The sequence below is a fragment of the Daucus carota genome, chromosome 2 (assembly GCF_001625215.2).
Source record: "Daucus carota subsp. sativus chromosome 2, DH1 v3.0, whole genome shotgun sequence".
NCBI classification, from domain to species: domain Eukaryota; kingdom Viridiplantae; phylum Streptophyta; class Magnoliopsida; order Apiales; family Apiaceae; genus Daucus; species Daucus carota.
The window spans coordinates 23,462,399-23,490,158 of record NC_030382.2 but is presented as its reverse complement, the minus strand read 5'-3'; the positions used below and the strand labels follow the sequence as shown (position 1 = coordinate 23,490,158).

The window sequence follows — 27,760 nt, the reverse complement described above, 5'->3', positions numbered from 1 at the left end:
TTTTATCAACACATCCTCAATAATCCCCTTTGGTATTTTTATAGAACGATCGGCAAGTTGAAGGGTCATATTGGTGGTCTTGAGATCTCCTAAAACTAGGGCTTGATAGACCGAGAAAGGAAGAAGATTCACACTCGCTCCTAAATCAAGTAAAGCCTTATCCACAATAGTATTGCCTATGACACAAGAAATTGTTAGACAACCGGGGTCCTTATATTTCACGGGAATTTGATTCGAGAGAATCGAGCTAACTTGTGAGGTCAAAAACGCTTTCTTTGGAACATGAGTGGTTCTCTTATGGCTACACAAATCTTTTAGACACTTGGCATAAGAAGGAACTTGTTGAATGGCATCTAAAAGAGGAATGTTAATCTTGACTTGTTTAAAAACCTCTAGAATTTGTTCCATTTGGGCCGATTGTTTAGGGCGAATGAGTCTTTGTGGGTAAGGAACCTTTGGCTTATAAACTTCTTCGTTGGGCTTTTGAGAAATGGGCCCAGGACTTGGTTCACTCATAGGCTCACGGATTTTAGAACATTCGGGTTTGTCATAAATAGTGCTAGACAAAGAAGGGTTTGATTTAGGAATCGACTCTTCATTTTCATTAACGTTCTCACCAACTTTGTTATCCACTTGGTGTCCCGACCTTAGAGAAATAATTGCATTAACATTCTCGTGAGGTCTTTGATTGAGAGGAAACTTAGGATTGACCTCGGGTTGACTTGGCAACTTGTTCTTCTCTCGCTCGCACAATGCGCTAGCTAATTGACTCAATTGGGCCTCTAACTTAGACACGGCTTGCACATTAGAATGCAAAATTTGCCTATCTTGGGTTAGGGTTGTCATGAAGGTTTGTTGTGATTGAGTCAAATTAGTTTGCGATTTAACTAAGGCTTCCAAACTCTTTTCTAAAGAATTGAGGCGTTTATCCGAATCATTGAAATCGGGAGGATTCAAAGGAGTTTGAATTGGGTTATGACATGAATTTGGACCTTGATTTGGGTAAGAGTTTGGGTTGGGCCTTTGTTGAAAATTTTGTTGAGGAGTTGGAAAAGAATTTGGCCCTTGATTCATTTGAAAATTGGGTTGAGGAACTTGACAATTTTGACCTTGGGTCCATGAGAAATTTGGGTGATTTCTCCACCCGGGATTATAAGTGGGTGCAAACGCATCATTCCTAGAATTTTGGAACATCGCATTTACTTGTTCAAGTTCGTGCAAAGGTTGGGTTCCGGGATTAGGAAAATTGTAATTGGGGAGCATCGACATTTGTGGGGGAGATTTACTAGTTTCTAAAATTTCAAGTCTCCTAGTTAGGGTGGCTAGTTTGGCATCGGTTGCCACATTGTTTCCTATCGAATGCAAACCCCTAGCACTGGACGACTGAATTGACTTTTTGGGTTCCCTAGTTGACTCCCACATCATAGTCTTTTCCGCTAAATCCTCGAAAAATTCCCAACCTTGGTCCTCATCTTTTTCCATGAATTTACCTTGGCACATAGACTCTAATAACGCGGTGGTTTGACTATCTAAGGCCTCGTAAACTATCTTGCAAAGTCTCCATTTTTCTATTCCGTGGTGGGGGCATTGTGAGAGAAGATTTTTGAAGCGGTCAAAGAAAATCCAAAAAGACTCATTTTCCTTTTGATGAAATTGATTTATTTCATTTGTAATTCGAGTAGTCTTATGATTTGGAAAATACTTTTTTAGAAACACCACAACGAACCCCTCCCACGTGGAAATAGAATTAACGGGAAGACTATATAACCATTTTTTTGCATTCTCCTTAAGCGCAAAATTAATGAGCCTAAGTCTAATCGAATCTTCCGTTAATTGGTGGAGCTTTTGGAGGGAACAAACTTCCTCGAATTCTTGAATGAAAAGATAAGGATCCTCACCTTCACTCCCTAAAAACTTAGGCAACATGCTAATGTGATGTACCTTAATTTCGAAATTATTCCCATTAACGGGAGGAAGGGTGATACACGAAGGTTGAGCGGAACGGGACGGGTAACAACGGTCTTTAAGAGACAACGCCATGCTAACTATCGGTTCTGGAACTTCTATGGGTTCGGAGTCGGAAGAGGATGAAGACGGAATCTCGATGATCGGTCTAACTAATCTAGACGATTCGTTCATAACCCAAGTAGTTCGCATAAACGATAAACATGTAGCAAATAAGTGCAAATATTAAAACAAACAAAAGAAAGGGTGTAAAAGCGAAAGAAAAAAAACTTAATTCTAGGGTTCCCTAATAAAAATGAACTAGACCTTGCTCCTAACGTTAAGGACCACCAAAAACTTGATAAATCCAAAATTATTCGGACCGGTTTGGCCAGTTTGGAGCAGGCATTGCCAAGAGGCCTATCTCCGCGCTTAGACACCAAACCTTAATCGGCCAGGTAAGCTTTCGCTCGCCTTAGACACCGAAAAGTCGGAATAATTAAAGATTACCTCGTCTTTTAGGTACCTTCCTAGTTGAGCGTGAAATCCTAGGGGCTAACGTCTAATTCAATTTTATTAAAGGCTAGGTAAATGCAAAATGAAGTAATTAAATCGTTGTGGGCCAAGGAAAGAGTGATGAAATCCCTCCCTTTATCTTGTGATTGGGTTTTGCCCTTAAGATTTATTTAAAATGATGCACCACACAACGAGATAATAAAAGCGGTAAACAAATATGGATGATTTAAACTACGTGTCCTAATCTAGCAAAAGAAAGAAAATTAACGTACCTTTGGGTCCTCCAGCGATCACCACAATTAAAGGTACGAAAATTTGAAAAACAAAAATTAAAATCTAAATGATGTGCCCTAAGTATAAAAATGCATGATGCAACACATATGTATTTCTAACTAATATTTTTGGATTTTAAATTTTTAATTTGTTTGTGTTTTTTTCAATTTTCAAATTTGTTTGTGGTTTTCTAAATAAAAACGAAAAATAAGAGTGGAGAGATACGGGATACCAAAGCAAGCTTCCAAATCCGAGCAAAATTGGTTCACTTTACTCCATCATTCCCGAATATTCCTCCAAATTCCTCGAAATAAAAATAAAAAGTGAGAAACAAACTAATCCGAAAGATTAAAAATAAAGGAGCGAAAAATTAATTTTAATCCCCGGCAGCGGCGCCAAAAAACTTGATGTGCTTAAAATATTACCTTTTAAATCGCAAGCGCACGATCACCGTTTTAATATTTAAGATTCGTCCACAGAGATTATAACTATTATCGCAACCTATTATTATTAACCTAGGCGGATTAGAACAATTAATTGGTGAGAATGGGTTGCAGAATTTTGTCTAAAAATTGTCACTTAAAAAGAAAATTAATAAAACTAATTAATTATTACTAGTCGAAAGAAAACAATTATGAAACACTAAACTGGTTAACATTAATTTTTATAAAAGTAGGCCATGCCCCGATTGTTTAATAGACTATCCAGATAGGAATCTGTTCGGAAAAATCTACACGCAAGCGCACGTGATCACAAGTAATATATTAAGTTCTATCCCACAGAGACTGGTGAATTAAGAATACGCACCTATGCAACAATGTATGAGTAATTTTCACTGCTAAGACAATTAACAAGGATGTGTTCTTTTATACTAATAACTAAATTTACTAATCAAAATCAGAATATGAAAACACATGGGATTCTAACTTCATTATCGAATTCATCTAGAATTGAAATTACTGATTAACATGTGACTGTTGATCCTAATCAGACAACACGAAAGTAATTCATGCCAACTCTCGTTGCACACATATCATACCAATCAAAATCCGCAATTAAGACAGAAATCTCAGGGACACCAACAAAGCTCAGACCCTATATCTCTATAGCGGTAGTGTAAGCAGAGAGGTTTAATAACAGGTCGTCTATCGTGATTACACAGGGTGATAAAAATAGTTCAAGTCTATCACAAATTATGCTTCATTCACATAATCCTATGTTTACATGGCATAGTTCTAAATTCAATCATCCACTCTCGCTTCAGAAAGAATTAACAAACAACTTAGAAGTTAGCTACGCTTCTAAGAAGAATAAGCACGGCGCATGCAAAGAAATCAACGTACGTCACAAAATCAAGCAATTAATATTCGTTACTAGACTACATCGATAAATCCATTAGAATCCCATGAAGGCGGTTAGTTCATAATCGAACTAATCGACATCATGGGTTCTAATGAACACATGATAAATAAAAGACGAGAATTAAGCGGAATAAAAGTGCTTGAATTAATAATAAAGAACACAACGTTACAGAATTGATGTTCACGATCTCGCTCGAAACTGTCACATCCTCGCGAAGAACGATCCACTACAAAACTGATAATGTGTTTGATTACAAGAGAAAAACTGATAAAACTATATTACGATTCTACGATACAAGTGAGGCTAGGGTTTTTACACATGAGAAATTAGATACATTGACCAAGTCAACCGGGCCTTGACCGCTTCTAAAATCCATCAGAAAAGCTCCAAAAATCGGCCCGGAATAGCTCTGCTGGGCGCGGCCGCGCTAAACTAGCGCAGGCGCGCTAGTGGGACAGTAGCTAGCGCGGGCGCGCTAAGATCTAGCGCGGGCGCGCTACTGTCTGCCACTGGCAGCCCGTTTCTTCGTTTTTAAGCTCGTTCTCGCGTGCATGCCCTTCCTCGCTCTAGTACCACTTCCGTAGGTGATCACGGTTGCATTTAGCATATGCAACAAGCCCTTTAAACCCCTAGATAGCTCTAGTGGACGAGTGTGTTCTCGTGAGGGTTTGTAGAAGATGTACCCACAAAATCCCAAGTCGTGATGAATCCACAATTCTCTATTCTTGCAAATAATGCACCAAAAACAACCTAAAATGATAGAAAATCACTTCATCACCTCAACTCGTGACCTGCACAGAAAAACACTAAAAACACATCAAAAGACACTAAACACTCAAGTACAACCAACCAATTTAAGTGGAAATGAAGGCCTATAAGTGTGGATAAATACCACTTATCACACCCCCAAACTTAAACTGATGCTTGTCCTCAAGCGTCAACGACACTATACAATAATACAATGCAATGCATGAATGCAACTACGTGATGAATGAGTGAACTATGAAGTAATTGCCTTGCCAATTATAATACCTCAGATTGTGCTAATGTTCTCGCATTTCACTTCTCTCGCTACTAAGTCAATTACTCTTCTATTTACAAGTGTGGAGTGCCAGTGTGTGCAAGCATGCTCTTTTATTGAGACAAGACAAAAACTACTACTCCCACAGAATCCCAATCAAGAATCGTAAAAGCTTAGAACTAACACCCCGTCACTCAAGTCCAACTAAAAGCCAAGGTCCCAAAGAATGTCCACACCCTTCTATTTTATTCACTATAATTATTTTTTTCTTTTTATTGGTGATTAATTGCTCGGTCTAAGGTCAGAGCGCTTCGCAGTGTAAATGCGTTACGAACACCACAAGACTTCACACACCAATTATTCACTCTATTCTAGTGGTTTATTTAACCGTGCAATGGTTGAGATCCCTAAAGATTTATGCACTAGTACCCATGTAGCGAGTGTTGGGTCAACAATCCCAAACCACGAAGGGCTTTAGGTTGTTAGGCACAAAGTCCCCTCAGACTTAATTACTCGAGTACTAATGAGCTCAACCTAGTTAATTCTACCACTTATTTTTCTAGTGAATTTTATTTACTACTATTTCTTTTCTTTTTTTTTCTTTTTTTTATATTTTTTTCTAGAAAGGTATATCTACTCCTCAGTTCCCCCAAACTTAAGATTTACAGACCTAAGCTGAAGGGTGCTCAATTCAATCCTAGAATTCAAGGATTTCGTCTAAATCCTATCTCAAGAACATATGTGAATTACAATTTCCAACACAAGCAATTTCCAAGTACTAACCTAGCATTGCAATTGAAATTACTAATCAAGAACTACGCACATAACTCATCATAGGCAATTAACTTGGCTTAACTTCATAATTCATGCAAATGCTCGTGATACTAACTACGACAATTACTACTAAACATGTAAAATAAAAAAATTGCGATAAATAAAAAAAACGTGAGAAATAATCAAAACAAAATAAAAATAAAAAACGTGAACTACATGAACTAACTAACACATGCAATAATAAACAAAATTACAATAACATGCTCTTCCTTAGATTACCACCCCCAAACTTAAAATTTTCAATGTCCCCATTGAAAGCGGTAAAAAGGCTAGAGCACCCACATACCTACTCGGAGTCCGAGTCCTCCCCCTCCTCTGCTGGAGGTGAATCAGGTGGAGGATACTGCATCCCTGCTCCGAATACTGGCCACTGAACCGTGACCCCCTGCGCCTGAAAAGCATTACCAAGAGCTTGTGTCAAGTCAAACGCAAACCTCTGGTGGATGTCATGCATGGTGTCCCTCCGTCTCGCTAGCCGGCGATAATGAACATCTCCCATCGGTTCGGAGCTCCTCTCCGTCTGAGAAGTACCAGCTCCAGAAGCTCTAGTACGCTCCCTCCTAATGAACCCTGAGCGTCCCCCTGACATCTCGTCATATATGTACCCGAGGCCTCGAGGGTGGGGAACTCCTCCTTCCCACTCCGTCATCCGGCTGATCGCCGAATGATCAAGCGGTGCTGCTGGTAACTGTAATTGCTCGTTGGCTGGCCAACGAACACCGCTTGCTCGACATAGCTTTGTAACAATTGTGCCATACGGAATGGCACCAGTGGTTCCTCCTTGTAAGAACCTCAGAATCCCCTGATGAATCACATGTCCCAGATCAATATACTTGTCCGAGACAATCCCAAAGAGCAGAATAGCTCTATCCACCGTCACCTCATGCCCATGTGAAGATGACATGATATTAGCACAGATGAAGGCGTTCCACGCCTTCGCATACCGGTTCAAAGCGGCTGCTGGAAAAGAAACATGTGCCGGCAAAGGAGGTGCCGTCATCTTCCAACTCGTATCCGGCACGCACATGTCATACACCAACCTATCAAGATCAATCGGATCCTCATCAAACCGGCGTTTGGCACGCCCAATCCTCTCTACAACCCAATTTTCTTCATTACGGCGCTTGGCACGCCCCCCAATCACTCTACGGATCGTCTCCGCGCTATACTCCACCCGGGTGCCTCGCACCACCGTGAAACCATCGCGATTCTCCTTGGCATTAGCATAGAACTCGCGAATAATAGCCAAGGGAACCGCCTCCGGAGCCTGTTCGGTGAAATCTACACGCAAGCGCACGTGATCACAAGTAATATATTAAGTTCGATCCCACAGAGACTGGTGAATTAAGAATACGCACCTATGCAACAATATATAATCAATTATCACTGCTAAGACAATTAACAAGGATGGTTTCTTTTATACTAATAACTAAAATTACTAATCAAATTCAGAATAGGAAAACACATGGGATTCTAACTTCATTATCGAATTCATCTAGAATTGAAATTACTGATTAACATGCGATTGTTGATCCTAATCAGACAACACGAAAGTAATACATGCCAACTCTCGTTGCACACATATCATACCAATCAAAATCCGCAATTAAGACAGAAATCTCATGGACACCAACAAAGCTCAGACCCTATATCTCTATAGCGGTAGTGTAAGCAGAGAGGTTTAATAACAAGTCATCTATCGTGATTACACAGGGTGATAAAAATAGTTCAAGTCTACCACAAATTATGTTTCATTCACATAATCCTATGTTTACATGGCATAGTTCTAAATTCAATCATCCACTCTCGCTTCAGAGAGAATTAACAAACAACTTAGAAGTTAGCTACTCTCCTAAGAAGAATAAGCACGGCTCATGCAAAGAAATCAACGTACGTCACATAATCAAGTAATTAATATTCGATACTAGATTACATCGATAAATCCATTAGAATCCCATGAAGGCGGTTAGTTCATAATCGAACCAATCGACATCATGGGTTCTAATGAAAACATGATAGAATAAAGACAAGAATTAAATGGAATAAAAATGCTTGAATTAATAATAAAGATCACACGTTACAGATTTGATGTTCACGATCTCGCTCGAAACTGTCACTTCCTCGCGAAGAACGATCTAATACAAAACTGATAATGTGCTTCAATGAAATATATTTAACTACGATATTGTTCTCTCTACTAAACTACTTCTCCGAGGCTAGGGTTTTACACACGAGAAATAAAAATACGTTGACCAAGTCAACCGGGCCTCGACCGCTGCGAAAATCCATCAGAAAAGCTGTAAAAATCGGCCCGGGAAAGTTCTGCTGGGCGCGGCCGCGCTAAATTAGCGCAGGCGCGCTAGTTGCAGCAGACTGTAGCGCGGGCGCGCTAGAAGTTAGCGCGGGCGCGCTACTGTCTGTCATGGCAGCCTCGTTTCTTCGTTTCTCGCTCGTTCTCGCGTGCATGTCCTTCCTCGCTTCTAGTACCACTTCCGTAGGTGATCACGGTTGCATTTAGCATATGCAACAAGCCCTTTAAACCCCTAGATAGCTCTAGTGGACGAGTGTGCTCTCGTGAGGGTTTGTAGAAGATGTACCCACAAAATCCCAAGTCGCGGTGAATCAACAATTCTCTATTCTTGCAAATAATGCACCAAAACCAACCTAAAATGATAGAAAATCACTTCATCACCTCAACTCGTGACCTGCACAGAAAAACAATAAAAACACATCAAAAGACACTAAACACTTAAGTACAATCAACCAATTTAAGTGGAAATGAAGGCCTATAAGTGTGTATAAATACCACTTATCACACCCCCAAACTTAAACTGATGCTTGTCCTCAAGCGTCAACAACACTATACAATAATACAATGCAATGCATGAATGCAACTACGTGATGAATGAGTAAACTATGAAGTAATTGCCTTGTCAATTATAATACCTCAGATTGTGCTAATGTTCTTGAATTTCATCTCTCTCGCGACCAAGTCAATTACTCATCTATTTACAAGTGTGGAGTGCTAGTGTGTGCAAGCATGCTCTTTTATTGAGACAAGACAAAAACTACTACTCCCACAGAATCCCAATCAAGAATCGTAAAAGTTCAAAACTAACACCCCGTCACTCAAGTCCAACTAAAAGCCAAGGTCCCAAAGAATGTCCACACCCTTCTATTTTATTCACTATTTTTTTTTTCTTTTCATTGGTGATTAATTGCTCGGTCTAAGGTCAGAGCGCTTCGCAGTGTAAATGCGTTACGAACACCACAAGACTTCACACACCAATTATTCACTTTATTCTAGTGGTTTATTTAACCGTGCAATGGTTGAGATCCCTAAAGATTTATGCACTAGTACCCATGTAGCGAGCGTTGGGTCAACAATCCCAAACCACGAAGGGCTTTAGGTTGTTAGGCACAAAGTCCCCTCAGACTTAATTACTCGAGTACTAATGAGCTCAACCTAGTTAATTCTACCACTTATTTTTTTTTCTAGTGAATTTATTTACTACTATTTCTTTTTTCTTTTTCTCTTTTTTTTTCTATTTTTTTCTTTTCTTTTTTTTTTTTTTTTTTTTTAGAAAGGTATATCTACTCCTCAGTTCCCCCAAACTTAAGATTTACAGACCTAAGTTGAAGGGTGTTCAATTCAATCCTAGAATTCATGGAATTTCGTCTAAATCCTATCTCAAGAACATATGTGAATTACAATTTCCAACACAAGCAATTTCCAAGTACTAACCTAGCATTGCAATTGAAGTTACTAATCAAGAACTACGCACATAACTCATCATAGGCAATTAACTTGGCTTAACTTCATAATTCATGCAAATGCTCGTGATACTAACTACGACAATTACTACTAAACATGTAAAAATAAAATAAAAAAATATGAGAAAAAAAAACGTGAGAAATAAAAACAAAATAAAATAAAATAAAAAAAATGTGAACTACATGAACTAACTACACATGCAATAAACTACACAATAATATGCTCTTCCTTAGATTACCACCCCCAAACTTAAAATTTTCAATGTCCCCATTGAAAGTGATAAAAAGGCTAGAGCGCCCACATACCTACTCGGAGTCCGAGTCCTCCCCCTCCTCTGCTGGAGGTGAATCAGGTGGAGGATACTGCATCCCTGCTCCGAATACTGGCCACTGAACTGTGACCCCCTGTGCCTGGTAAGCACTACCTAGAGCCTGTGTCAAGTCAAAAGCAAACCTCTGGTGGATGTCGTGCATGGTGTCCATCCGTCTCGCTAGGCGGCGATAATGAACATCTCCCATCGGTTCGGAGCTCCTCTCCGTCTGAGAAGTGCCAGCTCCAGAAGCTCTAGTCTGCTCCCTCCTCACAAATGCTGGACGTCCCCCTGGCACCTCATCATATATGTACCCGAGGCCTCGAGGGTGGGGAACTCCTCCATCCCACTCCGTCATTCGACTGATCGCCGAATGATCAATAGGTGTTCCCGGCAACTGTAGTTGCTCGTTGGCTGGCCAACGAACACCGCTTGATCGACAGAGCTTCGTAACAATTGTGCCATATGGAATGGCACCAGTGGTTCCTCCCCGTAAGAACCTCAGCATCCCCTGATGAATAACATGTCCCAGATCAATATACTTGCCTGAGACAATCCCAAAGAGCAGAATAGCTCTATCCACTGTCACCTCATGCCCATGTGAAGATGGCATGATGTTAGCACAGATGAAGGCATTCCACGCCTTCGCATACCTGTTCAAAGCGGCTGCAGGAAAAGAAACATGTGCCGGCAAAGGAGGTGCAGTCATCTTCCAATGCGTGTCCGGTACACACATGTCATACACCAACCGCTCAAGATCAATCGGATCATCATCAAACCGGCGTTTGGCACGCCCAATCCTCTCAACAACCCAATCTTCTTCATTATGGCGCTTGGCACGCCCCCCAATAACTCTACGGATCGCCTCCGCACTATAATCAACTCGGATTCCCCGCACCACCGTGAATCCATCGCGATTCTCCTTGGCATTAGCATAAAACTCTCGAATAATAGCCAAGGGAACCGCCTCCGGAGCCTCGCAAAAAGACTCCCAACCTCGTTCTTGAACCATGTTCAATAGCTCACCATCTTCCGCCGTGGGTAAGAATCCCCTCTCCTTAACTAACGACTTATTCATAAGCCGTTGAAATTCGGTTCGTGCTCCATCGGAGGTGAACTCAACCTCACCCATCGAGGAAGAATCGCTAGATGCAGGGGCTTGTGAGCTAGTTCCTTGTGATCTTCGGGCTCTTTTGGGTGCCATTGGTAGAGATTTAGAGTTGCAAGAGGTTTGTGTGTAGTGGGTTTGAGAGAATTGGAGGTAGTTGTGTGTATGGATGTGTATATATAATTAGGGCTTAGAGAATTATAATGGGATTTGGAGATGGGTTTTGTGTTTATATAAGGATTGGAGAGTTGAGTTAGGGTTTTATGGGATGTATTTCGGGCTAGGCATGCAAAATTAGGATTGTGGGCTTTTAAAAACGAAAAGAAAATATTTTTGGGAGAAAAATCGCCTGACTCGGCAGTCAGTAGCGCGGCCGCGCTAAGTGTAGCGCGGGCGCGCTGTGCAACTTAGCGCGGGCGCGCTGGACACTAGCGCGGGCGCGCTAGTGTCTGACACCGGGGGCTGAATTTTTTCGATTTTTGTGTTTTTGAGGTTTACAATGGTACAATGTGGTTCCAATGCGTGGGTTGCCTCCCACGAAGCGCTTGTTTAACGTCGTTAGCTCGACGTGAAGTCCAGAATTAATCCGATTCCGATTGAAGTATCGTGGTTTGTACCTCACGATTCACATTTCCACCAAAATAAGGCTTCAACCTTTGACCATTGACCTTAAATGATTCATCCGGTGATTTTGCATAGATTTCTACCGCACCGTGGGGAAATACCGTCTTGACTGTAAATGGCCCTGACCAACGTGACTTGAGTTTCCCTGGAAACAGCTTCAGCCGAGAGTTATACAATAGAACCAATTGACCAACCACAAACGATTTCTGTATCAGCCGCTGATCATGCAATCTTTTCACCTTTTCTTTGTAGAGTTTGTTATTTTCATAAGCACGGAGGCGGAACTCCTCCAACTCGTTGAGTTGAATCATGCGTTTTTCTCCAGCTAACTGTAAGTCGAAATTCAACTTCTTTAGTGCCCAATAAGCTTTATGTTCCAACTCTACTGGTAAGTGACAAGCTTTCCCAAACACTAGCTGAAATGGAGAAGTACCCAACGGTGTTTTGTAAGCTGTTCGATAGGCCCAAGCAGCCTCATCTAATCGTAAGGACCAGTCCTTCCTAGAAGGGTTAACCACCTTCTCTAATATGCGTTTGATCTCTCTGTTAGACACTTCAGCTTGACCATTCGTTTGAGGATGATATGCAGTAGCAACCCGGTGATTGATATTATACCTCGACATCAAGGTTGTGAATTTCCGATTGCAAAAATGAGAGCCTTCATCACTGATAATGACTCTAGGGACTCCGAAACGGGTAAAGATTTGTTTTTGAAGAAATTGCAAGACCACTTTAGCATCATTTGTCAGTATAGCTTTCACCTCCACCCATTTAGACACATAATCAACTGCTAATAGAATATACTGGTTGTTGCAAGACGAAACAAACGGTCCCATAAAGTCAATACCCCAAACATCAAATATTTCGACTTCCAAAAGCATTTTAAGAGGCATTTCATTCCTCCTAGAAATATTACCTGTACGTTGACAACGATCGCAACCCAACACGAACTGATGAGCATCTTTAAACAGAGTTGGCCAGTAAAAACCTGCTTGAAGTACCCTCTTTGCTGTTTTCTCTCCGCTATAATGGCCCCCATAACCAGTGGAATGGCACTCGCGCAAAACTCCCTCAACTTCATTATTGGGAATACATCGTCTGAGAATTTGATCGACTCCTTGTTTAAACAGAAAGGGTTCATCCCAAATATACCATTTCACATCGTGAAGGAATTTCTTGCGTTGAGCATAAGAGAATTCTGGAGGAATGACCTTACTCACCAGATAATTTACAATGTCAGCAAACCATGGCTCTTCAGCCTCAACTCCAAACAACTGTTCATCTGGGAAGAATTCATTAATTAGAGTGCTGTCGGTAAGTTGTTTGCTGTGATCTTCTAGTCGGGATAAATGATCTGCTACCTGATTTTCTGTGCCCTTCCGATCTTTAATTTCGACATCAAACTCTTGGAGTAATAGAACCCAGCGAATTAGTCTTGGTTTAGAATCCTTCTTTGAGATGAGATACCGAATGGCTGCATGATCAGTATATACCACTACCCTTGTTCCAAGAAGATAAGACCTGAACTTCTCAAAGCTAAAGACAATAGCTAGAAGTTCTTTTTCAGTAGTAGTGTAGTTCAATTGTGCATCATTTAATGTTTTGCTAGCATAATAGATAACATGAAACACATTACTTGTACGCTGGCCCAATACGGCTCCTACAGCATAGTCACTGGCATCACACATTAATTCGAATGGTTTACTCCAATCAGGTGCAGTGATGATAGGTGCTGATGTCAATTTCTTTTTCAAAATTTCAAATGCTTCCAAGCACTTTTCATCAAATTTGAATGGAATGTCTTTCTCTAACAGATTGCAAAGAGGTTTGGAAATTTTTGAGAAGTCCTTGATGAACCTCCGATAGAAACCTGCATGACCAAGGAAGCTTCGGATGCCCTTAACCGAGAGTGGTGGGGGAAGATTTTTAATTGTTTCTACCTTTGCTTTATCAACTTCTAGTCCTTTGGCGGATACTTTATGTCCCAATATGATTCCTTCTTGCACCATGAAATGGCATTTTTCCCAATTGAGAATCAGATTAGTTTCCACACATCGCTTAAGAACCATTCTCAGATTCGTGAGGCATTCGTCATAAGATGTTCCAAATACAGAGAAGTCGTCCATGAATACCTCCACGTTGATGCCGATCATCTCTGAGAATATTGCCATCATGCACCTTTGAAAAGTGGTTGGTGCACCACATAAGCCAAAAGGTACTCTTCGAAATGCAAATGTACCATAAGGACATGTAAAGGTTGTCTTTTCTTGATCCTCCGGAGAAATAGCAATCTGATTATAGCCAGAATACCCATCTAACAGGCAATAGAACTCATGGCCAGCCAACCTATCAAGCATCTGATCAATGAATGGCAGAGGGAAGTGATCCTTTCTTGTAGCTTTATTCAGCTTTCTGTAGTCCATGCAAATCCTCCAACCAGTGACAGTTCTAGTTGAGATGAGTTCACCTTTTTCGTTGGCTACTACTGTCATGCCTCCTTTTTTAGGCACACATTGTACCGGACTCACCCATGAGCTGTCTGAAATTGGATATATGATACCTGCATCGAGCCATTTAAGAATTTCTTTCTTTACAACTTCCTTCATGATAGGATTCAACCTTCTCTGTTGTTCTACTGAGGGTTTGCTCCCTTCTTCAATGAGAATTTTGTGTTGACAAAATGATGGACTGATTCCCTTGATATCAACTATAGTCCACCCAATTGCTGTTTTGAATTCCCTTAGCACCCTCAAAAGTTTTTCCTCTTCCTCACCTGACAAGTTAGCTGCAATAATAACAGGAAGAGTAGAACATTCACCAAGAAAAGCATACCTCAAGTGATCCGGGAGCGGTTTAAGTTCAAGTTTAGGTGCTTCGATCACTGATGGTTGTAGTGGTTTATGATCTTCCTTTTGTTCTTCCAAGCCAAGAGATTCGATAGGTGGTTCAAAATTCCTACGCCAAGGTGATGAGTTAAGGTGATGGATTTCTTCCAATTCTTCTTCACTGTCCAATTCCTCATCATTGGTAAGGATTGCTTCCAATGCATCATTCTGTAAAACCCGATGGCTATTAGCTTCTGCCATAGTATCAAGCACATCCATACTGAAACAAGATTCCTCATCGGTTGGTAATTTCATTGCATTGAATACGTTGAACGAGACCGTTTGATCTTGTATTCTCATTGTAAGTTCTCCTTTTTGTACATCGATCAAGGTTTGTCCGGTGGCTAAGAAGGGTCTGCCCAAGATTATAGGAATTCTTTTGTCTTCTTCAAAATCAAGAATCACAAAGTCGGCTGGAAATATTAATTTGTCAACCTTGACCAGCACATCTTCAATTATACCCCTCGGATATGTGATCGAACGATCAGCCAGCTGTAAAGACATGTTTGTCGGCTTGAGCTCTGGCAGGCCAAGTTGTGTGAAGATCGATAGAGGCATCAGATTGATGTTAGCTCCCAAATCGCACAGACACTTATCAAAAGAGAACTTCCCAATAGTGCAAGGAATAGTAAAGCTTCCCGGGTCTTTCAGCTTAGGTGGTAATTTTTGTTGGAGCACAGCGCTACATTCCTCTGTTAGAGCTACTGTCTCTAACTCCTCAAGCTTTAGCTTTTTCGAAAGAATACCCTTCATGAACTTGGCATAGCTAGGCATTTGCTCGAGTGCTTCAGCAAACGGAATGTTGATGTGAAGCTTTTTGAAAACTTCAAGGAATTTACCAAATTGTTTATCCAGCTGCTGTTTTTTTAACCTCCTAGGAAACGGAGGTGGTGGATATAATGGCTTTGATACTGGAGCAGCAGTAGGAATAGCCTTGTCCATTTCAACAGTAGGTTTTATGCTATTTGTATTCGAAGGAAGTTCTGCTGGAATTTCTTGCGGTTCATCATCCCGATCTTGTACTAATGTTGAGGTAGGCCCTGTTGTAGTTTTTCCAGATCTCAGCGTAATGGATTGGACTTGCTCCTTAGGGTCCCTCTTACCTGGTACCTCTGTATCACTAGGGAGATTCCCCTGTGGTCTGCTTAATAGAGCGTTAGCCAACTGACCGACTTGTGTCTCCAAGGCTTTTAAAGTTACTGCTTGACTCTTGTACATGAGTCTTAGCTCTTCCATGTCAGACCTTTCGTTAGTTGTTTGCCCATGATTCTGAAATCCCGGAGGGTGATATGGCTGTTTAGTTGCATACTGTTGTGAAGCCCCAGCCTGACTGTACTGTTTAGGTCCCTGTTGAAATCCTTGTTGAGGCTGATTATAGCCCTGATTATTACTCCAGCTGAAATTCGGATGATTTCGGTTGTTAGGATGGTAAGTAGCTGGAGCAGGCTGTTGACCTCTCTGAAAGTTGCTCACAAATTGTGCTGATTCACTAGAAATGGCACACTGATCGGTAGCATGAGTACCAGCACATAATTCGCAAATAGAGATTGGCTGTTGAATTCCTTGGTGGCCAGAGAATCGACCTTCATCGTGAGAGCCTTAAGTTGAGCTGCTATAGCTGTAGACGTGTCAAGATCAAGAATTCCGGCTACCTTCCCTTGAGTAAGTCTTTGAGTAGGGTTCTGATATTCATTAGCAGCCATCATTTCAATAAGATCATAAGCTTCTTCATAACTCTTAGCCCATAATGCACCTCCAGAAGCAGCATCAAGCATAGGTCTGGATTGAGGTCCTAGACCATTATAGAAACTGTTTATTTGCATCCAATCCGGCATGCCATGATGGGGACACTTCCTTAGCATCTCCTTATATCGCTCCCAGGCTTCACAGAATGTTTCTCCTGATTGTTGAGAGAATTGAGATAGAGCATTTCGTAGTGCAGCAGTCTTTGCCATGGGGAAGAATTTAGTGAGAAATTTCTGAGCTAGATCTTCCCATGTAGTAATCGAACCAGGTGGTAAAGAATGTAACCATCTCTTAGCTTTATCTCTCAGTGAAAATGGGAAAAGCCTTAGTTTCACAGCTTCATCAGAGACGTCATTAAATTTGAAAGTGTCACAGATCTCTATAAAATTCCGTATATGCATATTGGGGTCTTCAGTAGGAGAACCCCCATACTGTACCGAGTTCTGGACCATTTGAATAGTTCCTGGTTTGATTTCAAAGGCTTTGGCTGCGATTGCAGGCCTGACAATGCTTGATTGGATATCATCGATTTTTGGCATAGAGAAATCCTTCAATGCCTTACTGTCTGGTTGTGCTTCAGGTTCTGTCATTGTTTCAGAATCAGAAGAAGAAGATGAAGATGAATCAATTGCTTTTCTTTTACGGGTTTGAGAACGTGTTTGCATAAACGCGACCCAAGTACCTGAAATAAAGAAAAGAAGAAAAGTGAGAAGAGATTAGAATCCTAGTCAGTGAATTTTAATGCACACTGATGACAAGTACATAAACTAATTAACACCGAGTCCCCGGCAGCGGCGCCAAAAACTTGTTCGGTGAAATCTACACGCAAGCGCACGTGATCACAAGTAATATATTAAGTTCGATCCCACAGAGACTGGTGAATTAAGAATACGCACCTATGCAACAATATATAATCAATTATCACTGCTAAGACAATTAACAAGGATGGTTTCTTTTATACTAATAACTAAAATTACTAATCAAATTCAGAATAGGAAAACACATGGGATTCTAACTTCATTATCGAATTCATCTAGAATTGAAATTACTGATTAACATGCGATTGTTGATCCTAATCAGACAACACGAAAGTAATACATGCCAACTCTCGTTGCACACATATCATACCAATCAAAATCCGCAATTAAGACAGAAATCTCATGGACACCAACAAAGCTCAGACCCTATATCTCTATAGCGGTAGTGTAAGCAGAGAGGTTTAATAACAAGTCATCTATCGTGATTACACAGGGTGATAAAAATAGTTCAAGTCTACCACAAATTATGTTTCATTCACATAATCCTATGTTTACATGGCATAGTTCTAAATTCAATCATCCACTCTCGCTTCAGAGAGAATTAACAAACAACTTAGAAGTTAGCTACTCTCCTAAGAAGAATAAGCACGGCTCATGCAAAGAAATCAACGTACGTCACATAATCAAGTAATTAATATTCGATACTAGATTACATCGATAAATCCATTAGAATCCCATGAAGGCGGTTAGTTCATAATCGAACCAATCGACATCATGGGTTCTAATGAAAACATGATAGAATAAAGACAAGAATTAAATGGAATAAAAATGCTTGAATTAATAATAAAGATCACACGTTACAGATTTGATGTTCACGATCTCGCTCGAAACTGTCACTTCCTCGCGAAGAACGATCTAATACAAAACTGATAATGTGCTTCAATGAAATATATTTAACTACGATATTGTTCTCTCTACTAAACTACTTCTCCGAGGCTAGGGTTTTACACACGAGAAATAAAAATACGTTGACCAAGTCAACCGGGCCTCGACCGCTGCGAAAATCCATCAGAAAAGCTGTAAAAATCGGCCCGGGAAAGTTCTGCTGGGCGCGGCCGCGCTAAACTAGCGCAGGCGCGCTAGTTGCAGCAGACTGTAGCGCGGGCGCGCTAGAAGTTAGCGCGGGCGCGCTACTGTCTGTCATGGCAGCCTCGTTTCTTCGTTTCTCGCTCGTTCTCGCGTGCATGTCCTTCCTCGCTTCTAGTACCACTTCCGTAGGTGATCACGGTTGCATTTAGCATATGCAACAAGCCCTTTAAACCCCTAGATAGCTCTAGTGGACGAGTGTGCTCTCGTGAGGGTTTGTAGAAGATGTACCCACAAAATCCCAAGTCGCGGTGAATCAACAATTCTCTATTCTTGCAAATAATGCACCAAAACCAACCTAAAATGATAGAAAATCACTTCATCACCTCAACACGTGACCTGCACTGAAAAACAATAAAAACACATCAAAAGACACTAAACACTTAAGTACAATCAACCAATTTAAGTGGAAATGAAGGCCTATAAGTGTGTATAAATACCACTTATCAGAGCCTCGCAAAAAGACTCTCATCCCCTTTCTTGAATCATGCTTAAGAGCTCACCATCTTCTGCTGTGGGTAGGAATCCTCTCTCCTTGACTATCGACTTATTCATAAGCCGTTGAAACTCGGTTCGTGCACCATCGGAGGTGAATTCAACCTCACCCATCGAGGAAGAATCGCTAGATGTAGGGGCTTGGGTGCTTGGTCCTTGTGTTCTTCGGGCTCTTTTGGGTGCCATTGATAGAGATCTAGAGTTGCAAGAGATTTGTGTGTAGTGGGTTTGAGAGATTTGATGGTGGTTGTGTGTATGGAGGTGTATATATATAAGTAGGGTTTATAGAATTAGAATAGGAATTGGAGATGGATTTTGTGTTTATATAGGATTTTGAGAGCTGAGTTAGGGTTATGGAGGATATATTTCGGGCTAGGCATGCAAAATTAGGATTGTGGGCTTTTAAAGACGGAAAATAAAATATTTTTGGGAGAAAATCGGGCTTCTGGGCAGACAGTAGCGCGGGCGCGCTAAGTGTAGCGCGGGCGCGCTGAGCAACTTAGCGCGGGCGCGCTGGACACTAGCGCGGGCGCGCTAGTGTCTGCCACCCAGGGCCGAGTTTTCTCGTTTTTTGCGTTTTTGAGGTTTACAACGGTACAACATGGTTCCTATGCGCGGGTTGCCTCCCACGAAGCGCTTGTTTAACGTCGTTAGCTTGACGTGAAGTCCAGAATTAATCCGATTCCGATGAAGTATCCTGTGGAGGATACCTCGTTCCATAACCAAACGAATTCCAAGTAACATTAACATCTAGTGCTAAGAATGCTTCAGCAAGAGAGTCCGTTAATATATCAGCAAAGCGACCGATTCGTTCTTCAACCGCGTCAATACGCCGGATTATCCTTCGGTACTGTGCTTCATTCAATGTTGAATCAGCAGGTGATTGAATTACAGATTGGCTACTCGCACTGGTAGAAAGTAGAGGACAAGTGTCTCCACATGCATTAGGAATTGAGTCGGAGTGAGCTCTAATTCTGTGCCAATTAGTCATCTGAAGTTCCTGAGTGACTTCGACCGCTTCATCATCCTCTGATTCTTTCTCTTTTGGAATTTTCCACTTTAGGTCTCTGTGCTCAGCAGCAGCCAGGTTCTCTATCAGTTCGTAAGCATCATCGAAGCTCTTGCTCCACAGATTTCCTCCAGCTGCCATGTCTAACACTGCTCTACATTGACCATTAAGACCCCTGTAGAAATAATGAATTGCCATTCCAGGAGGCATGCCATCTTCATTGAGATTTTCGAGAATCTTCTTGAACCGGTCCCAAGCTAAACAAAGATATTCTCCCGAGAATTGAGAGAATTTACTTTCGGTGTTTCTGATAGCTGATACTTTAATTAGAGGATAAAACCTGGTACAGAATATTTTCTCCAACTTGTTCCAGCTATTAGTAGTGCTTGCCGAGAGAGAGAGATACCACGATCGTGCTACATCACGTAGCGTGAATGGAAAGAGTCTCAGCTTCACCAGATCCTTAGGTCCGATATTGAAATCCAATGCAATACTGAATTCCTCGAATTTCCTTAGATGCAGGTTTGGGTCCTCAAGAACAGACCCCCCAAATTGAATAGTATCCTACAGCCTAAGAATGATTGATGGCTTAATTCGAATACCCCTGGCTGATATCGCTGGCTCAATTGTGTCAGCCTGATTATCATTGATTTTCAAACGAGAAAATTCATGTGACGCCTCACCAACTGCTGTCTTTGTATACTCCATTGTTGAATACCTGAAACAAAAGAAAAAAAGAAAAGTGAGAAAAGAATAGAATCCTAGTCAGTGAATTTTAATGCACACTGATGACAAGTACATAAACTAATTAATTAGCACCGAGTCCCCGGCAGCGGCGCCAAAAACTTGTTCGCAAAAATCTACACGCAAGCGCACGTGATCACAAGTAATATATTAAGTTCGATCCCACAGAGACTGGTGAATTAAGAATACGCACCTATGCAACAATGTATGAGTAATTTTCACTGCTAAGACAATTAACAAGGATGTGTTCTTTTATACTAATAACTAAATTTACTAATCAAAATCAGAATATGAAAACACATGGGATTCTAACTTCATTATCGAATTCATCTAGAATTGAAATTACTGATTAACATGTGACTGTTGATCCTAATCAGACAACACGAAAGTAATACATGCCAACTCTCGTTGCACACATATCATACCAATCAAAATCCGCAATTAAGACAGAAATCTCAGGGACACCAACAAAGCTCAGACCCTATATCTCTATAGCGGTAGTGTAAGCAGAGAGGTTTAATAACAGGTCGTCTATCGTGATTACACAGGGTGATAAAAATAGTTCAAGTCTATCACAAATTATGCTTCATTCACATAATCCTATGTTTACATGGCATTGTTCTAAATTCAATCATCCACTCTCGCTTCAGAAAGAATTAACAAACAACTTAGAAGTTAGCTATGCTTCTAAGAAGAATAAGCACGACGCATGCAAAGAAATCAACGTACGTCACAAAATCAAGCAATTAATATTCGTTACTAGACTACATCGATAAATCCATTAGAATCCCATGAAGGCGGTTAGTTCATAATCGAACTAATCGACATCATGGGTTCTAATGAAAACATGATAAATAAAAGACGAGAATTAAGCGGAATAAAAGTGCTTGAATTAATAATAAAGAACACAACGTTACAGAATTGATGTTCACGATCTCGCTCGAAACTGTCACTTCCTCGCGAAGAACGATCCACTACAAAACTGATAATGTGTTTGATTACAAGAGAAAAACTGATAAAACTATATTACGATTCTACGATACAAGTGAGGCTAGGGTTCTTACACATGAGAAATTAGATACATTGACCAAGTCAACCGGGCCTTGACCGCTTCTAAAATCCATCAGAAAAGCTCCAAAAATCGGCCCGGAACAGCTCTGCTGGGCGCGGCCGCGCTAAACTAGCGCAGGCGCGCTAGTGGGACAGTAGCTAGCGCGGGCGCGCTAAGATCTAGCGCGGGCGCGCTACTGTCTGCCACTGGCAGCCCGTTTCTTCGTTATTTAGCTCGTTCTCGCGTGCATGCCCTTCCTCGCTCTAGTACCACTTCCGTAGGTGATCACGGTTGCATTTAGCATATGCAACAAGCCCTTTAAACCCCTAGATAGCTCTAGTGGACGAGTGTGTTCTCGTGAGGGTTTGTAGAAGATGTACCCACAAAATCCCAAGTCGTGATGAATCCACAATTCTCTATTCTTGCAAATAATTCACCAAAAACAACGTAAAATGATAGAAAATCACTTCATCACCTCAACTCGTGACCTGCACAGAAAAACACTAAAAACACATCAAAAGACACTAAACACTCAAGTACAACCAACCAATTTAAGTGGAAATGAAGGCCTATAAGTGTGTATAAATACCACTTATCAGAATCAAAATTAAAATACATTCAAAATAGTCCAACTTGGCATGACCAAAACAAACAAATCACAAATAACTCTTAGCTAAAACACAGGAAAAAGGAGATGGCTGTCGTGACTCGGCTGGCCATAACTCGGACACAAGCAACACCACGACTTACTGCGAACTTAAAACACAGAACAAAACGACCAAACAACGCAGACAAAACCCAGCAAAAAGAGGAGTGTGACTCGCACGATTTCAAACCCAGCAAAATACAAAACCCATAACTAAAACTACAGCAGAAACCCAGAACACGACTCAAAGCTACTCAGAACTCAGTAATGGACAGCAACGAACTCGACTAAAACAGGGGAGATGACTCGGCGATCCTGAAATACAACACCCAGAAAGCAACAAAACGAAACACCTTGTAAACTCAAAACCCAAACAAACTTGACTCTAAACTAGCAACATTCAACAACCAAAATTTGCAGACTCGGTGGCGACTCAGACGAAATTCACAGAAGTCAAAGAGCATGAAAACAGACTACTCGACTCGGAGACAAACTCAAAGAACTCAGCATAAACGAATTTAAGTAGCAAAACATAAACTAAAATTAACCAAAAATCAGCTACAGAACTTGGAAACGCCTCGATTGTAAATCACTGACTAATTCGAAAAGCGGGTTTTAAAAGACAGTTGTTAAAACCAAACTAAAGCAGAGCAGTGGTGATACGTTTAAACTTAAACGAAAACAGGGGAAGGGGGTGTGATTAAAACTAAAACAGGGGAATGAGGTACTGATTAAAAACAGAGCAAATGAATCGGAGGCTGCTCAACTATAATTATTTTAACAATTTCTACTGTGCAAACTAACATATAACAATAGTAAAAGCATAAATGATTTGGGGATTTAATTTTAAACCCTAACACAAATTAATTTTGTGTTAGGATTTAGGTAGCTTTAACAAATAACTTAAGTAATCATAAGACCTACACTAATTATAATTATAAGATCTTCTTTTCCCAAAAGCCCTTAAGCATATATGGTGGTACTAAGAATCATTTCACTTGTAGAAAGAGAGTAGAGACAATACAAGATTAAGCTAAAAGAAAATTTGCATTTAAAGAAAAGTGTTTACAAATATGGTATGAAATTGAGAGAACAAAAGAGGATCTACCACTATACTACCTACCAACTAGGAAAAAAAACTAGGTTAAAAGATTGTCATTACAAGTAAAGAGATGGGGGAATTTATAGCTAAAGATTTAGGGTTTAGGGGTAGGGTGGCTAAATCTTGACCATCCATGTGCCTTGTATGTTGGGTAGATCATAGCCCTCCATGTGCCCCTTACTTGCCAACTCATTTTGATTTTCTTCTTTTCTTTTCTTTTTCTTCCATTTTCTTGCATTTTCTCTTCTTTCTTTATTTATCTACATTTTCCTGAAATAAATAAGCGATTAATACTACGAAAATAAACAAAAGATAAGCATTTAAATATGCAAAAAAATGGACTAATCAAAAATTTACATATATAAAATAATTATTAAAAATATATTATTAAATAAATATATTATTAGAATCTACATCTATTCTACTATAAAATGTATGTTTTCGATTTTAATGATCATGTAAGAATAATTACTAATTACCGGTCAAAGTTTGGTCAATCTGACCGCAAAAAGTGAAACAAGACAAATAAATTTGGACGGAGAGAGCACATTGCTCGACACGCATTTTAAAGCGCATTTTAAAGGGTAAAATAGTTGTTAGAAACTAATATACACAATGTTACCTCTCAAACAGTTAAAGTTAACGGCAAATTTGGACAGAATAGTGACTAGGTGTTACAACTTGCACATGAATATTAAGTGTAGGGTGCATATTGTCACGTTTTAAAATTAAAGTAATAAATTGCGTTTGGAGCAAATTTAGGGGTTACAAAGTGTAATTAAGTGGGTGTTTGGGAGCGGGAATTCTGGGCTTAAAAGCTCAGAAGCCCGCTTCTTTAAATCTGATCACCGTTTGGCAAAAAATCTGTAGGGCTTAATTGTAGGGAAAAAAGCTCAAAAAAGAAGCTACGATGTGTAGCTTTTTTTTTTACTCAGCTTCTTTAATCAGCTTCTCTCTAATAGAAAAACATGTATTCCCTCCGTCCCATCAGATTCATTATGTTACTTTTTAGCAAGCATTTTAAAGTTCAAATTTAGATTATTCATGTACAAATGATTTATTTATAAATTAATTTAAAATAGTAATTTTCAGACTAACTTATAAATTAAGTTATCCAAACACTTAAAAAACTATAAGTCACGGTATCCAAACACTTGTGATAGCTTAAAAGTCCCGATCAACTTCTCACTTTTAATCGACTTTTTTACTTTAAGCAATAAGTCATTTCTTTTAAGCCCAGCCAAATGGCCCCTAACTCTTTATTTAATCTGACCCTCCTCCGTAAACGGAGGGATTACTGTTCATCGAAACATAAAAAATTATAAAAAGACACGTGGAATGGTTCAAATTTCTAGGTCAAAAGACAGGTCAAGTCCTGCCACCAAACTTTTGTGATTTACGTTGGTGTTGTTGCCGTCCCCATCGGTAATGTCTGACTTTTCTGGTTGTGGTTATTAGGTGCCATAACAATTTCTCTTTTATAATTGAATGTTCCACATTATTCATAAATAATTAAATATGAATATCCTATCAATTTATTTTTTGTATGCTAATACTTGGCTACATTTGGTTATTCTATTACTTGAATACTAGCTACACAGTAACTAGACTATACGGCAAAGAATAATGGAACATTTTGTGACTTTATGTTTGTAATACTACAATAACATTAATATAACAAATATGAATAGATATAAATGAATTAATTTTAAAATTTTTTGAATTTTTAGTATATATGAAACTTTGAAACTGTCACTTAATCTGGTACTATACCATTTCAAATTAATCTATATTACCAAATGTGCTTTTTATTGGTTTTTAGTATATATATTATAAAGTATTTTGTAAACATTCATATATGTGTCATATAATATATTTAAGTAATATATTAATTTTCTGTTTTTGTACATGACACTTTAAATTTACCATATATTTTTGAATGCTTGCATCATTTACTTTTACTTTAAAAAGTTCAAAATATAATTTTAATTATGACCAAAATACCTAAAATATATGACATAATGCATATATTATATAAGTAAATAGAAAAAATGTAATTTATAAATATATATGACCCTACATGTAAAACTAGATTGTGCTCACATTATTTAAGAATCGAGTTGCTGACATTATATAAGCATCGATCACCTAGGTTAAAGTTAAGAAACAGTTGCAACTAGCATGCCATCATGGATGATAGTGCAGTCAACGGACTAATTAGAAATAATAATACTGATATCGATGTCATTTTGAAAACTAGTGTGGAATATAATGAAAGGTTTGACTATAAAATGGTGCTATATATAGTCAGGAAAATTTCGATATCTAAATGTTATTTTCAATTTCCCCAAATCCAAGTGACAAGACAATGAGACCGTTTGGCTGAATTTAAAATAAATGCTTCTTGCTTAAAGGTAAGAAAGTGTGGTAGAAGTGAGAAGCAAGTTAAGACTTATAAACGATTAAAGTGTTTGGGAAATAAGTAGAAGTCGTGAAACAAAAGCTAGCATTCCTAGCTTTTTATAAGTGCTTCTTGACTTTTTATACAAACGATACAAATAAGTGCTTCTAACTTATAAATTCAGAAGCTGAGCTTAAAAGCCGAGCCAAACACCCCCAATGTCTTATTAGTTTCTCTCACAATGATAATAATGAGATCTTTTTATGCACATCAATCAAACAATTAAAAATAATTATATGTCTGTCACGTCATTTGATAAAACATTTTGAAAATAAATTTTGGGATACGTAACATTATTTATATTGTAAAGGAAGAGCCCCTTTGCTTCTGAAGTATGAGTTAAGTTCTATGGAGCACAAAAAAAAATGGAGTATTGGAGTACAAAGTTTGATAAAATGTAATCTAGTTATCTAAATTTCAATTTTTTTATCCAATAATATTTGTAAATATTTGACAACATGCACATTATGTTCTGCAACATAAACATCGTGATCAAATGGTAGAATAATTACTTTTATAAATCATAGGCCTCTATGTTCTGCAATATAACTAAGAAGCAAAACAATAATCTTAATACTTGTTAAAGTTGAAAGATATTAATGATTAATTGACAATTATGTGCAAGACAACTTATAAATGATAGATTATATCAAAATTTGGATAATCAAAGATATTATATAGGATCAAACTAAAAAATTATGATTTGTACTCCAATACTCCAATGTTTTTATGTACTCCATAGAATTTAACTCTCTAAAGTATTTTAAAAATGAAAATATAAAATATAGATTATTACAGTTAGTAACCCTTAACTTTGGCTCATTGGCAGATGAGTATCCATACTTTGAAATGTGACAATTGACGCTTCAAAGTTTATAGTATAATGTGCTGCAGTTTGTAACTCTTCAATTAAAATTTTTCTTTAAAATTAAACATGAGGTGTTAGTTCAGGAGGATTTTCGTACATAATATAATTTTTTATTTTATCAAAAAGTTATTTAACAATTCGATTTTATTGCCTAAAATATTTATTTTTTACTTTATTATTAATACTCCCAACTATCATCGCTTAAAAGATATTAAATATAAGGATTTGAATCTCATTAAAATTACCTAAAATAATTTTTTCTCGAATAATAATTTCTTAAATTTTTAAGAAAATAATCTCATATTTCATTTGCATTACATAATTTTAAAAAATACAATTAAATCATACTTTGTTTAATTAGAAAATTGTATTTTATTATTAAAATAATTAATATTATTTTTAAATATTAAATCGAATTATTATATATGTGTTTTTGGTAAAAATCAAAAGTGATATTATGCAAGTACGAAAATGCTAATGAACTAACATCTCATATTTAATTTTAACAGAAATTTTTAATCAAAAAGTTACAAACTACAACACATTATGAACTTTGGAGTGTCAACTGTCAACTGTCACGTTTCAAAGTATGAGTACTCATCTTTCAATGAGTCAAAGTTAAGGGTTACAAACTGCAATAATCATATAACTTTTAGTGAGTTAATATGTTATGAGAATTTCGATACTATTTTTTATGTTTAACTCTATATTCACATTTATATTTATTTTATGTAAATGAGAAAGAAAAGTTAACTCAACGATAGAAAGATTGAGCGGAAATTAATATTATATTCATAAATAAAATGTTAAGAATTAGATGTGAGAGGAAAGAGAGTAGGTTCTTAAACTTTTAAAGAACTTTTGGAAACCCAACGGAGCTCTAATTCTTAACTTGTTCAAACTTTTAAGAGAATAAGTTATGAAAATTTATTTTGAAGGAACATTAAAATATGTGCCAAACTCTCGTCTCCAGTTAAACTAAATTTAACAACTTGTCTAAGGAGCTGATTAGAATTTAGGGATGCTTACCTATGACAAGTCAAAAGACAAATAACCGTTTAACAATTTGGAAATCAAAATTC

General features: G+C 38.7%; 1 non-coding gene and 1 pseudogene across 1 annotated transcript; one reads left to right on the top strand and one right to left on the bottom strand.

Moving 5' to 3' along the window:
• The window catches only part of LOC135150463 (uncharacterized), a 108,235-nt pseudogene that overhangs the window by 61,064 nt on the left and 19,411 nt on the right, over nt 1-27,760 (bottom strand).
• Nucleotides 16,486-16,592, top strand: LOC135150939 (small nucleolar RNA R71). The gene has a single exon (XR_010289399.1). It is a non-coding gene; the product is annotated as a small nucleolar RNA R71 (small nucleolar RNA).